Source organism: Amia ocellicauda, chromosome 12 (assembly GCF_036373705.1).
Source record: "Amia ocellicauda isolate fAmiCal2 chromosome 12, fAmiCal2.hap1, whole genome shotgun sequence".
Taxonomy (NCBI): Eukaryota; Metazoa; Chordata; class Actinopteri; order Amiiformes; family Amiidae; genus Amia; species Amia ocellicauda.
In genome coordinates this window covers 3,425,134-3,431,353 of record NC_089861.1, presented here as the reverse complement: position 1 = coordinate 3,431,353, position 6,220 = coordinate 3,425,134, and positions in this window count along the sequence as shown.

Below are 6,220 nucleotides of genomic sequence, written 5' to 3'. Positions count from 1 at the left end.
CCCACTAGATGGCAGTGTCAGTTAACAAACCCGACGTTTTCCTTACAGAGAAGTGACGAAGAAACGCCAATAAAGCCAATGTTGCTTTATTTCAAAAGTCAATGTCAGGAGCAAGACAACATTTCTGACTTATAATACGTTCGATGTTTCCTTTGAAACAATGTTTATTTAGGTTAAATAACAGTAGTTATAATTTAGTATTTAGTAGAAGGCATAAGAAACATAAGACAGTGTCCAGTCGAGAGGAGGCCATTCGCCCCATCGTGCTTGTTTGGTGTCCATTAATAACTAAGTGATCAAGGATCCTATCCAGTCTTTTTTGAATGTTCCCAAATTGTCTCTTCAGCCACATCGCTGGGGAGTTTGTTCAGATTGTGACGCCTCTCTGTGTGAAGAAGTGTCTCCTGTTTTCTGTCTTGAATACCTTTAAGCCCAATTTCCATTTGTGTCCCCGGGTGCGTGTGTCCCTGCTGATCTGGAAAAGCTCCTCTGGTTTGATGTGGTCGATGCCTTTCCTGATTTTAGAGACTTGGATCAAGTCCCAACATAGTCTCCTCTGCTCCAGGGTAAACAGAGAAGACAGTGTAGCCTTTTTTATTCCCCTTTAAACCATTTGTACTGGCACACTGTTTCTGTATTGTGGGCCGTGCTGTTGTATAGGTAGCTGTAGTTAAAGCACAATCTGTGTCCACGGTGAAAAAAGTGCACAATGTTCCAGTTTTGGGAGGTGCTGATCTCAAACTACCCTGGGGTGAGTGGAGGGGGTGGATTGTGGCTACAGCATGTGCGTGTTTGGGAATAAAATATCCCCATTTCCCAGCTCAGACCGACACACTGCGCCCCGTGTTCTGCCTTGAGGTCGAGCTTGTCAGAAGCTGAACCCTCAGTCCCCCAGAGGAACATAAAACCATTAGGCCAGCCTTTGATCTGCTACTTTCGCCCTGAATCTTTGTAATCAATTAAGCATGAAGAGACTCGGCGTGTCGTATTTGCTATGCATGAAACCACTCTGGTCTGTCGGAGTCTTCACAACGCAGATCAAAGATAGAGCAAACTGCATGAGATAGCTGCGTCCAATCAGGGGGGCACGTTTCTCTCTCTCTCTCTCTCTCTCTTTTCTTTTTCAAGGACAAGTTTAAATTCCAGCAGCCCTATTTAAAGCAGCGGGTTAACAGTTAGTGGGGTTCATGTCACTGCTTTTACTTCAAACCATAAATAAGCTGCTATATTACTTGCAGATTTCCAGAATTTTTTTTCCAAGTCGCAAGAAGGCAGCAAAGGAAATCTTTCACTGCCCGTGTAAAAGAGTTTGGAGACCAGCGCAGCTTGTTCACATTATTTCATAAAGTATTGTTCAAAGTTTAAAGAGGAATTCAAACGTTTTTGTATGGGAAAAAACACAAGCATGTATGTTAGAAGTGTGCAGACAGACCTGAACAGTCACCTTTTCCCCAATAAATGACCATTACAGCGCTCTGCAGACGATACAGGGAGAGGGGGTCGTGCTACATGTACAGATTTTACGCAGGTGAGTCGAGATCACGGCGCACAGTGGAGCTGACGTGTGAGAGTTGTTGAGTGGTGCGTGTTGAAACGGGTGAATAGTCGTTCTGCCACATGATGTGCAAACAACCCACACACACAGAAAAATAAAACAAAACCTGAACTACTTTTTTTTATTGTCATATTCTTGAACATGAAATAAGTGTCGCTGAATCCCAAACAGCCTGGAGGTTAAGAAAAAAACATATGTGGATAGCAGTTTTACATGTTTAATAATGTACACTGTATGTAATAAGTTTAGTATATATAAGGGCTCTGGTATTTTACTGAGTACAGTTGAGGAGGTCATCTTATTTGGTCATAAAAGAAAAGCAGAGGAAAACCAGAGAGATGTTTTGTTTTCCTGCAAAAAATCCCATGCACTGCAAATCAAATCTCCTCATATATATATATATATATATATATATACACACTCACCTAAAGGATTATTAGGAACACCATACTAATACTGTGTTTGACCCCCTTTCGCCTTCAGAACTGCCTTAATTCTACGTGGCATTGATTCAACAAGGTGCTGAAAGCATTCTTTAGAAATGTTGGCCCATATTGATAAGATAGCATCTTGCAGTTGATGGAGATTTGTGGGATGCACATCCAGGGCACGAAGCTCCCGTTCCACCACATCCCAAAGATGCTCTATTGGGTTGAGATCTGGTGACTGTGGGGGCCAGTTTAGTACAGTGAACTCATTGTCATGTTCAAGAAACCAATTTGAAATGATTGGACCTCTGTGACATGGTGCATTATCCTGCTGGAAGTAGCCATCAGAGGATGGGTACATGGTGGTCATAAAGGGATGGACATGGTCAGAAACAATGCTCAGGTAGGCCGTGGCATTTAAACGATGCCCAGTTGGCACGAAGGGGCCTAAAGTGTGCCAAGAAAACATCCCCCACACCATTACACCACCACCACCAGCCTGCACAGTGGTAACAAGGCATGATGGATCCATGTTCTCATTCTGTTTACGCCAAATTCTGACTCTACCATCTGAATGTCTCAACAGAAATCGAGACTCATCAGACCAGGCAACATTTTTCCAGTCTTCAGCTGTCCAATTTTGGTGAGCTTGTGCAAATTGTAGCCTCTTTTTCCTATTTGTAGTGGAGATGAATGGTACCCGGTGGGGTCTTCTGCTGTTGTAGCCCATCCGCCTCAAGGTTGTACGTGTTGTGGCTTCACAAATGCTTTGCTGCATACCTCGGTTGTAACGAGTGGTTATTTCAGTCAAAGTTGCTCTTCTATCAGCTTGAATCAGTCGGCCCATTCTCCTCTGACCTCTAGCATCAACAAGGCATTTTCGCCCACAGGACTGCCGCATACTGGATGTTTTTCCCTTTTCACACCATTCTTTGTAAACCCTAGAAATGGTTGTGCGTGAAAATCCCAGTAACTGAGCAGATTGTGAAATACTCAGACCGGCCCGTCTGGCACCAACAACCATGCCACGCTCAAAATTGCTTAAATCACCTTTCTTTCCCATTCAGACATTCAGTTTGGAGTTCAGGAGATTGTCTTGACCAGGACCACACCCCTAAATGCATTGAAGCAACTGCCATGTGATTGGTTGGTTAGATAATTGCATTAATGACAAATTGAACAGGTGTTCCTAATAATCCTTTAGGTGAGTGTATACACACCGATCAGCCATAACATTATGACCACTAACAGGTGAAGTGAATAACACTGATAATCTCGTTATCATGCCACCTGTCAGTGGGTGGGATATATTAAGCAGCAAGTGAACATTTTGTCCTCGAAGTTGATGTGTTAGAAGCAGGAAAAATGGGCAGTGTAAGGATCTGAGCGACTTTGACAAGGGCCAAATTTTGATGACTAGACGACTGGGTCAGAGCATCTCCAAAACTGCAGCTCTTGTGGGGTGTTCCCAGTCTGCAGTGGTCAGTACCTATCAAAAGTGGTCCCAGGAAGGAAAAGCGGAGAACCGGCGACAGGGTCATGGGCGGCCAAGGCTCACTGATGCACGTGGGGAGCGAAGGCTGGCCCGTGTGGTCCAATCCAACAGACGAGCTACTGTAGCTCCAATTGCTGAAAAAGTGAATGCTGGTTCTGATAGAAAGGTGTCAGAACACACAGTGCATCGTAGTTTGTTGCGTATGGGGCTGCGTAGCCACAGACCAGTCAGGGTGCCCATGCTGACCCCTGTCCACTGCCGAAAGTGCCTACAATGGGCACGTGAGCATCAGAACTGGACCATGGAGCAATGCAAGAAGGTGGCCTGGTCTGATGAATCACGAGTTCAAGGTGTTGACTTGGCCTCCAAAATCCCCAGATAACAATCCAATCGAGCATCTGTGGGATGTGCAGGACAAACAAGTCTGATCCATGGAAACCCCACCTCGCAACTTACAGGACTTAAAGGATCTGCTGCCAACGTCTTGGTACCAGATACCACAGCACACCTTCAGAGGTCTAGTGGAGTCCATGCCTTGACGGGTCAGGGCTGTTTTAGCAGTAAAAGGGGGACCTACACAATATTATACATAAATGAATACATTTTGGTTTAAGGTCTTTTACAGCTGAGGTCTTAAATGTTTTTTGTGATTCAAACTGCAGTTCCTACAATGGCATTTGTAGCTGATAAGAAGTGTTACAAGAACAAACAATCAACAACCACTGAAACAAAGTCCAAATTAAACAGAGGATGGAAATCAAACCGCTGTATTGGAGTCACTCTTGTAATATTTAACCCCCGGCGAAGGGAAACGCAACAGCAGTGTAGTGTGTGAAGTGACACAAACGGGGCGTATTGCACTGAGCACAACCAGCTCCTCTGTAACTAAACCCGCTTGATTCAGAAGTCAGTGATTGCATTGTGTAATTAGACAAACAATGGTACCACTCCTCCCTGGAATTCGGTCTAATTTAGGTTGAGCTTTAAAACCCCTCTTGTGGTTTTAGGCTCTGATGCATCACAACCATCCTTGCCCCCAGTACACCGCACACAGTTAACAATGCTATTTGGGTGTAAGTGTTGGTTGAATCTGCTAATAAAATGACCCCACAGCCTGAAATGTGTTTGTCTTAATCTGCTAATTTCTCTCCCCGGTGGTCCCCCCACCCACCTCTATCAGATCTCGTTATCCTCCTATAAAGGCTGTACCAGGTCTTTTCTCTGAAGGGACGTGTGTTCTGTGGCTCTACTTGAACAGATATTCTCTGCAGTCTCCGTTTACACTATAAAATCGCTTTGCTCCCGTGTGTGAATGTGGGTGAGTATGAACCCAGATTCTTTTCTGGCAAAGGCCAAATTCAACGGGATTTGCTCATGGGAGACCAGTCTATTAGTGATTGAGTATTGTAGTTGCAGTGACATAATTACAATGCATGTTCTCACTCAATATAACTTGCAAAAAACAAAACAAAATGTATGCATTTGTATTAAAACAGCTGATTTTACCCATGAGTGAGTGTTTGACCATCATCTTCTCACGCCGATTGCATCCTGGTGTTTCCTGTTCTGTCGGTCGACCAGAAAGTAAAGTCTGAGTGTCATTCACCGTATCGATGGTCATCTCCCACTGGGTGCGTGAAGCTAATATGTCATCACCTTCAATAACAATACAAGCACTAACGAATACATGTAATTACATACACAGGAGCTTCATTTTTACTCTGTCCTAAAAAGGGTCTTTCCAATACATTAGGGCCAATGTTTTTCCTCCTTCTGTTACAGCTGAGTCCTCCTAACGAGGCTGAGGATCTTGGGTTTCCCAGTCTGCTAACCGAAGCTGAATAATAGGGACTTATTTTTGCTGTGATGAGTGACATTGTGTGATTTCCTTAGGAGGACGAGTACTTTTGGTTCTTCAGACCATGTCTGGTGAGGACTGTGATTGTTCTCAATGACCTGTTGCAAAATCTAAAATAAATTGATTCAATGGTGTATTTAGCACACCTAATTAAACAATAAATCCTGACCCACAACTTCCAAGTGAAGAACATTCTAGAACTTTGTAGAAAATACATTCAAAATAAAAACCTGAAATAGCTTGGTTAGATACGTGTCCACCACCCCCACCCCACCCTTGTAATAACAATCCTAAATCAGCTCAGGTGCAACCAATCACCAAGTTAAGTGGTTGCACTAAATTGTAAAATTATTGTGATTCACATGATTTTATGATACATTCAGCAGTTCCTGTAGGTTCCCTCTGCTGGGTTGTGCATGTCAAAGCAAGGACTCGACCATGAGCACCAAGGATCTTTCAAATGAACTCCAGGACAGAGCTGTTGAAAGGCACACATCAAGGGATGGGTATAAACAGATATGAAAGGTTGAATATCCCTTGGATCATTATTAAGAAGTGGGAGGTGTGTGGCACCACCAAACCCTGCTTAGATCAGGCCGTCCCTCCAAACTGGATGACTGAGCAAGAAGGAGACGATCAGAGAGGCACCAAGAGGCCAATGGACACTTTGCAAGAGCTGCGGTGTTTTATGATCAAGGCTGGTCTCAATGTACATGTGACGACAATATCCCAAGCACGCCACACATCTGGCCGGTATGGTAGGGAAGCAAGAACGAAGGCATGACTCAAGAAAGCCCACCTGTTACATTTCACAGCAGCACTGCTTTGACTGCTAAGCAAGGGCTGCTGGGAAAACATCGTCAATATGGTTGCCTGTGGTTAAC